Here is a 10,764-nt window from a genome sequence, read left to right as displayed (position 1 = left end):
AATGGAATTGGACAGATATTGCAGTGTGAGGCGAGCTAAAGACACTTGTAGATAACAGTTTTAGACTGGCCGAATTGAAATTTTGCACTGTCCAGTAGTTCAGGTCTGAGGTATACGAATCGAGTCTATTAAATGGTACGTAACAGTATTCAGTAGCTCATTTGTCGTTGCCAATTCACAGAGACCACTAAATAGTGGCCAAGAGTTATTGTAGCATAAGTTGCCCCTGATCCGGAGTATTACGGTGTCAATACCAAACAAAGTATTACTAACTTTTGCTCCCACCCGCTGCTCTTTAGGCTTGGTCACTCATAGTAAACAGAGAAGACTTAAGTGATATGCGACACTGATTCAGTGTGCTAGCTGGAATGGTTCTTGCCGGTTGTTTGTCACTCTGCTCACGGCCTGATGCAACTATGTGTTGAAAGTCTTAACTCGATACTAAATCCATCTTCTGTTTACCACGCAGTTCTGAAGACTATGCGAAGTCTAGGTGACTCCCCGAACAAACTACCAAAGGATTGATGCAGCTCTTCTAAGCTCAAAATCATCACATGATTATCGACACGGCAGAAGCAAGCAGTATTCAAGTAAACATCATTAAAAGAATAAATATGTAGGCCCTAATGTGGTTAAAGTAAGTCTGAAGTTCTATGGAGAATTGGAACTTTATGAAAAGCCTCATTGGAATGGAATAGAAATGATTTATCACTGGCGAATGATCATTTTGAAAGTAGTTTTCAGATTGTGGATGTACTGCAGCACCTTTTTGGAAGACAAAGAGACCTAATGAAAGTGGTTCTGAATGAACGGTAATAGATTCCCAGTGTAACAGAATCCAAGTAAAACCTCAGGTATCCAACCGAAATTAGCTGATTCTGAGTTCGGTCTCGCTTGATTGTGCACTCTTTTTAAGGAGAAGAAAATGCAGCTTCATAGGTGAATAGGCAAAGAGATGGGTTGAATAAGTCGCAAATCAACAGCTGTTCTTCAGCACATGAAGTTGGAAACAGCCAATATATGGCCAAATACTTGGTAGATTGAAAGTTTTCTGAATAGCAATGTTATAACTAATTTGTTCCAGTTGGTTGGTGATAAGAATTCGGATGAGTTCAGTGGCCCCATTCGAGAGTCACAGTGGCAAACATCTAAATTCTTCCAAATTTTTCTACGCCTTACCAAGAAATCTACATATGAATGGTATTTTCTGACAAAGGGTTTCACTAAATAATTTTCTCATGTTGCTTCGATATCAGATGCGCTCTGTCGTTATTGAGGAGTGTCCCACGAAAATTGTTTCAATTGCAAAAGTATTCAGAATTTTCCGTTAATAACGGTGAAAAAGTATATTTAATGTAACCACAGTAAGTACGTAGAATATGTTACTCTAAGCTGACGGTTTTCTTTTATAAGGCAACTGGGGATGCCGTTTCCCTACACGCAAATCCTTTATATCCCGAATGTTTTAGTGATTTTTCAGTTCTCTGAGTCTCTGGGAGCCTGCAGATTTCGACCAACTGTTGTTGTTTTTTCAGTGATTTATAATTATCAAAATAGGTGGTTCAATATTCAGACCCATCTTAATAAATTAACGACATGCCCTCAACAACGCTGACGCAACACAGTTTATTTATGGTTGACCGGTAAATGCTATTTATCAAGGAAATCTGAATATGGGTGTGTTCAGCCTGACCTTAAAAAGCAATACATATAGAAAAAACTGCATGTCAGTAGTCGATCGATGGGATGAACGCACAATTTTCTGAATAAATTCAGTGTTCATTCTAGATCAATTGCTACACGTGGTCCAGTATTTATTAACCAGCCGATATGCCATAGATAAATAAACAAAAAGATTTTTTGTCGAAGCCGACAAAATGTTCTGACTCATAATGAATTACTGACCCACCGATTTTAAGCCTGCGAATATAAACTATTTACACTGTTTTCCTATACTACAACCTGTTGCAGGTCTGCGTTGACAAGGGAACATTTCAAGGAAATGTTGGACTGGGGAAAAACCAAACTATGAGCGCAACACTGAGACTCGAATAAAACTCACATGAAAGAGACTACCCGATTTGTTTGTCGCATTTTGTGAAACAGCTAACTCAGTATATCCCCTTGGTGCAACACCACTGGGGAAGGTGACAGTATCATTCACCTCATCCATAGCTCTCACCTTACTAAGCGATGCTTTGAGCACAATCTGGCATTTCTACACTGGAGTGTGGTAAACCCACAGACGCTTTGATAACACATTGGCCGACCGTAGTCAAGTTGGATCCAAGGGTTTTGAACGAACCAGCTCTCAGGGTGAGAAGCGGGGTTTAGCAAGGCAACCGTGGTTGCACTCGGTAGCAAAACTGACAGGGTGAGAGCGGGGTTTAGCAAGGCAACCGTGGTTGCACTCGGTAGCAAAACTGACAGACATGATTCCGCATAGTCTTCAGCATTCCTTTGAGTAGTCTCTTGTATAAAAATATAGAGATGCAGAATGTATGGGCATGAGCAAGTATTCGGCAAAAGATATTCGGTGGGCTGAAGCGAGCTCCTTTCTGAGTATGACTTGGAAATTTGGGACAGAAAACCCTGGTAGCATCCTTGCGCGGGCGAAAAATAGATAAAGTGTGAAACATGTTTTAGCATCACAGATGGCCACTTGACAAGCCTCACAACAACTCGTCTACAGTGCATATTTTTCACATCTATGGAACAAAGTCCATACTAGGATTTTGTAGGACGTAACTGTTGCCCTACCGTGTAAGTGTTCTTCTCGCTGAATATGGAGTCCCAAGACAGAAATACGTTCATTAAAACTACAGGGGAGTCCATCTATCTGTGGAATTTGGTGAAATGTTTGCTAATAAAACCGGTCAAAGTGTTCTTTACGGGGTATGGTTATATTTAGTGATTGAAAGACTCCGAATCACTCAGTAGACGATGAGTTTCTCTTTGACTCTTATGCCACTGTCCCATTCACTTGTTCACTCAGGTCGACATCGAAGAAAAATGTACTGTTACTTTGCTCATTTTATGCCGTAAACTTTAAATACATGTAGGCGCTACTGAGTATATGGTGACTCTCGTAAATAGGATCAATGTTTGTTGTCTGTTCAGTTGGTCCACCAACCCATTCAGACACCTAAGTTTACTGTACACTCCGCACAAAACAAAAGAGATTTCACATCAAAGTAAGTTTGTTGGCATTTGAACCGCATAGATTCAGCGAGATGCCGGCAGCAATGAAAAGCAGTCTCAGTCTGCATGAGCACCAAAAACAGACACGTGGAGGATGTCCCTGGGGAGAAGAACCTCGTGTCCCGTCTTCCACCGTTTGAAAATTCCAGCTACAAACAATTGGATTTTCAAGTGGGAATTAGTCGCATCAAAATCTACCTGTTTTTCTTTTGCAAAACCAATCCTAAGCGTGATTACTAATTTTAGATGGTGTATGCACACTGAGTTGTTGTATTACACATTATGACAATGCTCATTTCCTCAACACCGAGTGTTCCACTGCGGTTAAGTCGTGAACTTTAGTCAAAACAGTTGTGTATGACTATTAATAAACCACACACTACTATTCTTTTGCTAGCTTTGCCTTGATCTCATGCACTTCTGCAACCGAAGCCAAGTTGACTGACCATTGTGTGTACAACCTGGGTGGCTTACATTGAGCTCTACCCTTGAAAGTTGAAATATGGCAACTCCTGGGTGAACATCCGAATAAAGTTGCAGACAAAGTTGGACAGACGCTAAAGGCGAGCGCACTTTCTCAGACAGGCTGCAACAATGGACCAAGATCAAAAAAGATTGCTCAATCTGACTGTGAAAATCTCCATGTGCGAAATCGGTTGTTGCAAATGATTGACTCTGGCGATTAGTATGTCGGGACTATTTACAACGGGCATTGTGAAACATATTATGTTACGTGTGAATTTAATACTTTTTCGAATGAAATCTGGAGTGAAATTGATGTAAAAACCTACCCCTTTGTTAACTTATCCCTGGAATGTGCTGGTAAATAAATCAATGTCCCAAATTCGGTTGCGCATATAAGAACAAAAGGTGTATTGAATGTGTAATATATATCGACATTCTCAACTACTTTTAGGGGAATCCCCGTAAACAAAGCCGATCACGAGTAAATAGTCCTCATTCAGCTACTCCTCACTATCAGAAAGCTTGCTGACGTTAGCAGCCTGATGGCCTAAATCGGGGGATCGTTTCATACTAAAACTGAGTATCGATCTGTTTTTTCGGTCATCCATGCTTCTGACTTCGTTCTACCATTGTTTGGTCTGTCACAACTATGAACGGGAGTGAGTCCGCCTATTCTGTGTGGGTATGTGATTACAGATCAGTGGTCTATCCAAAACCAATTATTGGCTTGACGGACGCCAGTCTATTGTTTACACATAACTCCCAGTTGTTTGAGGGCGTTCCCAGGTTTCACATTTTAACCGAGCTAAACGTGAACCGACATCGTTTGGAAAAGTTGCTTTCCTGTGCTTCCCTCTGCAAATAGGCATCCGGGCTTTTAACGCTGAACACATTTGGAGGTTTATTTGACAAGCGTTCTGGGGGAGAATGGCGGGATGGCCTGTTTTTTTCACGCCAAAACGACTGGATGTCGTTGATCTGCTGACTAAGCCGGGTAAACGCAACTAAACATTAAGACTTAGCAATTTAGACATCACTGATTGTTGCAGGCAGCTACGTGTTTGGGTGTTACAAAATAATGTGAACATACTATTCAGGAATTGGACGGAAATGTTTGGCTTGAAAAATACCCTAAGTTTTTCCCAGGGGGTCTTTTCAGCCAGATTGACTACAAGCAGACAAATCAACAGCTCAGCAGAGAAATGGCATCAAATTCAGTTTGCCTCAGTACCAAAAGTGAAACAGTTAAAGCTGGTGTTCGATTCTGTGATGCACGCGGGCAGTCCACAATGCAAAATCCTATAAAATCTTAATAGATATAATCTGTTATGGATTTAGACAAACTTCAGTTTCTGACGTGGATTAAGTTTAAGAAAACAATTATGTATATCGGAACTTTAGAAGTAACATAATTTGACTCAACGGCCAATGAGTTACAGAGTATTCGTAAAGTAGAGAAACGCTGTTCACGCAAGATGTATCAGTGGAATGAAATTATTTGCAAACTTTTTTGGTTTTGACGGAAAGCTCTACTGAATCTCACGTTTATGGTATTCTTCCATTGGATGTACTGCAAAACAGCCGCTTCATTTTGCAGTTGGTGCGATATGTGATGGACAAAAATAGACTGTATTACCTATCGTTGTTAATAAAGCTGACCACCTGTGATCGGTTTTGCGCTTCTTGCGGCTCAGAATACCCGTTAATTTCCTGTTCTGGTTTCACACCAAATTGTACCCAGTTTTTAAATTAAACCCAACTGCAAATCAAATTAGTAATGGTGGGCGACTGTACTGAATCCCTTGCCTTAATAAAGCCGAAAATAACGAGGTTGTCGAAGACCTTTCAGCAACCATGTGATATAATGTGTCATGTCAGGAAAATTGACTTTGATATCTTGATTATTACATCAAACAAAACAGTTGAAAATGGGTTAAAGTTGCCAGTTGCACACAATTTCTTGTTCAGGCAGAACAAATGACACTCATGAAATGCGCTAATCTGATGAGCTCCAAGAAGGAAAACGTGGAAGAAGGAAAATAATTAGGAGGATAGAGGCGCTTTAAGCTGATTTGACGACTTCGACGATTCATACTGAACAGAGTAGCCCACAGGCTCACGGAAGACCAGACTAAGGGCATGCATCTTGTGACTCTTCAAGGAGACCGTCTTCACTCTAAACTTTGTGGTTACTTGGGCCGCCGCTAATACGGGTTGGCTAATATGATGCTCAATAGGAACCAACTGGCTAATCTTACAAGAGAACAGATTAGGTCTTCAAAACCGAAGCGACTAATAAGCGTCTAATTTTTTTGAATGTTCCGGTCGGAAAATCTCCTCCGACAACTAAACAGAAAAATATACTTTAGAAGGACATTATTATAGGTTAGCTGACAATCCCTTGCGAATGAATTTCGTGAATTTTGTGTTGGGCTCTCCTTATTTCGTCACACAAATGGTTACGGCTTCTTGATTACTAAGGTAGACAACAATGAAGAAAGCTGGATTGCTATCAGGCACACGTCCGAAAAAAGTTCGAATCTCCTTGATATCTAAACGAACAGATGCGATTCGCACATATATAGATAACATTGTTCGGTCAGTCAGAGCAAAACTGGAGGTTAAAAAACTGTATGGTCAACCGAATGTATCCATTTTCGTCATTTGTTCATGCCCTGGAAATTTGAGAACATGGCTAGCATTTGTTTCGTCGCGTTTGCTTGTCTCTTCAGTTACCAACGAAGATGTAAAACGCAAAACACAGCAGTTATGCTCGGAAGACAATGTACGTCGTCGTAAATAGTAATAGTTGTCTTCTAAATTGTGCCATTTTCATACTGTCATTGATTATTCCCAACTATCGAAATTTGCACATTTTATTTTTTGGCAAATTGGATGTATCTAATAATTCTTTCCTAAAAACCTTTGTGTGTTCCGAAACGAAACCAACTGGAGGTGGCTTCAGCGAAATGGACATTGAACACTGTTATGATTCGGTCCATCAAGCTGACTTTGGTTGGTTGGTTTGTTTGGTTTCTAAAAACACGATACGATGACATTACAAGAACATGCAAATAATGGGAGCATCATCCTTTTTTGAAGAAAAAAACCGAAAATTCTGCCATCTACGAAAGCTACTGGACACTTTAATTGTCCGATGAACATAGCACCAAACCTTTTTGCAGTTTACCTAGTCACACCTAAGCATACCGCATCTGCACAAATCCACAGAACATATTCAGAATACGGCATTCCAAACCAAGGGCTAATGAAAACGAAAACCTTGCGCTGTAAGGGTTAGGTTCTGAAAAATGAACACTGAGAGAGAAAGTAAGAAAATATGGTACAGTTTCATATGTCCGGTAGCGTGGAGGTTCAAAAACGCAACTAATATATTAAGAATTATTGGTGAATTTGGTCCATAAATTTTCTTGAATCAGCCGACTCTTTTATACTACTCAGCTCTCTTTTTGCCGCTTCAGTTTTTCAGCACATGAGGGAAATTTTTGTTTCTTGGGTAACTATTGGGATGAAGAAATTCGCAGAGCGTCTCCTTACAAGGATCATGATGTCTGTTCTATAAGTCATGTACGTCTATTGTCCTTAATTCCGTTAGTAAATCGTTCTTTCTCATACTAAAAAAATACCAACTAGCGTGAGGTTTCACACTAATCGTACTACTGCATGAATGTTCCAATCACAAAATTCACTGGTCCACCTGAGCCATTTGGAATAAAATAAGACAGCATAGAACGGGATAAACGATAATTCGTATACCGTCTAAGGACTATAGAGATATTCTGGTGGCTTGTTCACAAGCCCACGTAACAGGTGTGCCGGCGGTGAGGGCGGCCTTGGAATCTATCAGTTGTCTTTATGCTGATCACTGCAACTTCGGATTCCAGTATGCGCCTATACACTTTAGATATCTCTATGCAGTGTGCCGCAGCACCAGGCCGCGTAGTCATGCACTTTAGCCTCTGCATTTTCCAGGGAGTACTGGTTTAATTCGCGTATTACTAAGTGGAAACTTCATGGCGTTACATCATTGGGATAGGCCGATGCATCTGCACCCGAGAACATCCCTTTACCCGTTTTTTTGTGCTCGATTAATGTCCCTGGTACAATATATCGATTTTGTATATCTGCTCATTTCTCATTCGTATCCCCCTGCAAGCATGTCTCCAGTTACTACTAGATTGCTTTATCATAATAACCCTTCACTGCCATACTCACCTCCGGGTAAATTATTTTCCTTTCGTTTTTGTCGTCTCCATTCCTGCCCTAAATTTTTTAACTTGGAAACCAACCACTGAAACAAGTGCTATCCAACCTGAATTCAAATGGGCGAATGATGAATAAGCGCGCAACTGTGACTCATTTTGCAATTCATTGATCGTTCTAAAAAGTCCAGCTCACCAGTAAAGCACTGATCCAATTAAGTTACTTTCATTTAAAGGCCTATAACCATGCCAAAAGCAGTTCAAACGACAAAATGAGCTTTAAAACTACCATCCAACTCATCTCTTGTTGTCCCGATTCACGTGATTTTCAGTCAATCTACGCTCCTCAATATCTTTGCGATGACAGATATGTGATTGATACGTGTGTTTACATGGTAGGACGGGTTCTACATCTTTCCTGTTTATATTTAAAAGTTCGCATGAATAAACAGCAGCGTTCAGCTAAAACAGCAGTCGTCTCATCTACCGACGGACCCTCTGAAGCTTGCGCACGTTTAGTAACCGTGGGATTCAAAAAAGCCAGAGGGTCACATGGGTATACCTGTCTCACCTGAGGTCGCAACATTCCTATAAGTTCAGTCGCCTATCATAATTCCTCGCGTAAAAGACTCGGCTAACCAGATGATAAGGTTGGAACATTGGCAAACTAGTATTCGTCTGAATGCAAAAAGACTGTCATATGTGGCTAAACCAGGTATTCTATAGACCACGGTTGGGTGTTATAACCTGACAACTTACTGTGCAATATAATTTACACCATATTTTCGATTTATCCATCCGACCGAGGGTTTTTACATTATGATTCAGACACATTTTTACTTTTTTATCAGGTGTTGTGCTAACTGTGTTAACACTGGCGTTCTGCCGTTCTATCCACGACTCACCGTAATGCAAGCTGCTATAGCAATTACCCTGCTACGTGGGCAAGGGAGTTAATTACGCCTGTCAAGTAACCTTTTCTTGCTGATCAGAGAGGTCATGGGGAGCGATGGACATTCAGAAGAACTCCGCCGAAGGTCCCTGATATCTTGTTAGGTACCCAAGATCAAGAGTGGTTTTGACTGTATCAAACATAATGAGTGTTATATGGACTACCCTAAGGAAATTTGGTAAAACAATGCGACAAATAGAATAAGATCTGATCTAACCGATGTTTTGGTTATCGTGGATCACAGTAAGTCAACTGGGCTGATCTTTTAGGTTTCCGAGATTTTGCAGTATGTTTCCCTCAATGGAAACGAATCGGCTATAAATTTGCTATCTTTGCGCCTCACCAATGTGTCATTTGAACACAGCTGGAAAGCCTTGCTAACCTTCATGAATAACAATGCATCGTTGTAAAAAAAGAACATCTATTCCACCAACTGACATTATTACAGCTGTGTAATTAGGCCTAACAAACATACTTTTTACCTTTCCAAATGTTCTGTATCAAAAACAAACGGCATTTCTGGAGGAATCTGCTGTATTGCCTCCAGTCACATGTATTTTTTCATCACGACAAATGAAAGAATAACAAAGCTTTACTCACTCTCACTTGTTTTACCTCTTAGGGGTAATACGTCTGGGGTCCAAAAGAACAGTGCAGTAACATTAAAGTTACCAATGAAACCGAAGTCGAACATATAACCAATAACCTCTCAGACACTAAGGGAAAACAGCACCTTTACCCTAGACGCTTGAGAAATATCCAAACGTTCGAAACAATGTTTACACTACGACTCCACTCAACAGCAGAAGCATATTGTCGGGCACCCGGCCTTGAAATACCCCATCAACGATCTACTCGTTCGTGCTGTCCAGTGACGGAGAGAACCTGATCGCCTGCAAAGTGTTAGAATGAAAGCGGTGTGTGAAACCTTCACAACACTAAGGAACCACGGAGAGATTTCATCCAGCAACCTTCAGCGGGCTAAACGATAGTTACTGTTCCAAAGTATTAGCATACTACGGAGGTGGAACCTTTTTCGAATGCATGATAACAAGTTAGCATTGCAATATGTACCAAATTAGGTCTACTTAGTAATGAATGCTCCGCCTAGTGGAGGCGAGCTGAACCACCTCCTCTTGGTGCCGCCAACCACCCGTTTGGTCTCAATGTGCTGGTTACTTTCGACAATGCATACTACAAATCATCTGGCGCCTCCGCACCAGTTCCAACCAGTAACCAGGCGAGACTCGTTGGGTTCACGTATGAGGAATGTGGCAACTGCTGCAAATCGAAAGCTGGCTTGGTAGCCCACCATCGAGTTCACGACAATGAAAGTGTTGGTACGAACACAGTTGCCCAATTGGCCTGTGCTGATTATTCCCGCCTTTTTCCGACGAAGATTGGCCCAAGTCAACATCGCCGGCACGCACACTCCACGCAGCATAATTCGGATAAGCTTAGCCGAGTGAAGTATTCCGGTACCCGCTGGTCCCAGCAAGAATCACAATCGCTCTTACGCCTGGCTAACAATCTGTATCCACCTTGTGGCACGCAAACCGAGCTGTTCACAAGATTGGAGCAGTATTTTCCTGATCGATTGGCTATCAGCACCAAAACCAGGTTACGGGTGCTTAACTGGCAAGCACAACAGGACGAATTATCATCTGGGGAAACTGTGCAAACTATCGGTCAGAGGACGGCCTACTTATCAGAAGCCGATGACTATAGCGTCTGGTCTAAACAAACCGTGGATTGCACCGTGTCACTCTTGGAATCCCATGCTGACCGTTCGCTTGCTAGTGTTGACCTTCTGGCATTTGCCCGAGGGTTGCAGTCTGGCATCATGTCACTGGAGCAAGTCCTGTCGCTTCTAGACCTCCACGCCTCCAGGACATTTCCACACACCCGGAAAACTGGTTCCCG

The sequence above is a fragment of the Opisthorchis viverrini genome, assembly GCF_000715545.1.
Source record: "Opisthorchis viverrini unplaced genomic scaffold opera_v5_149, whole genome shotgun sequence".
Lineage (NCBI taxonomy): Eukaryota > Metazoa > Platyhelminthes > Trematoda > Opisthorchiida > Opisthorchiidae > Opisthorchis > Opisthorchis viverrini.
Note: the sequence above shows the minus strand (reverse complement) of the source record.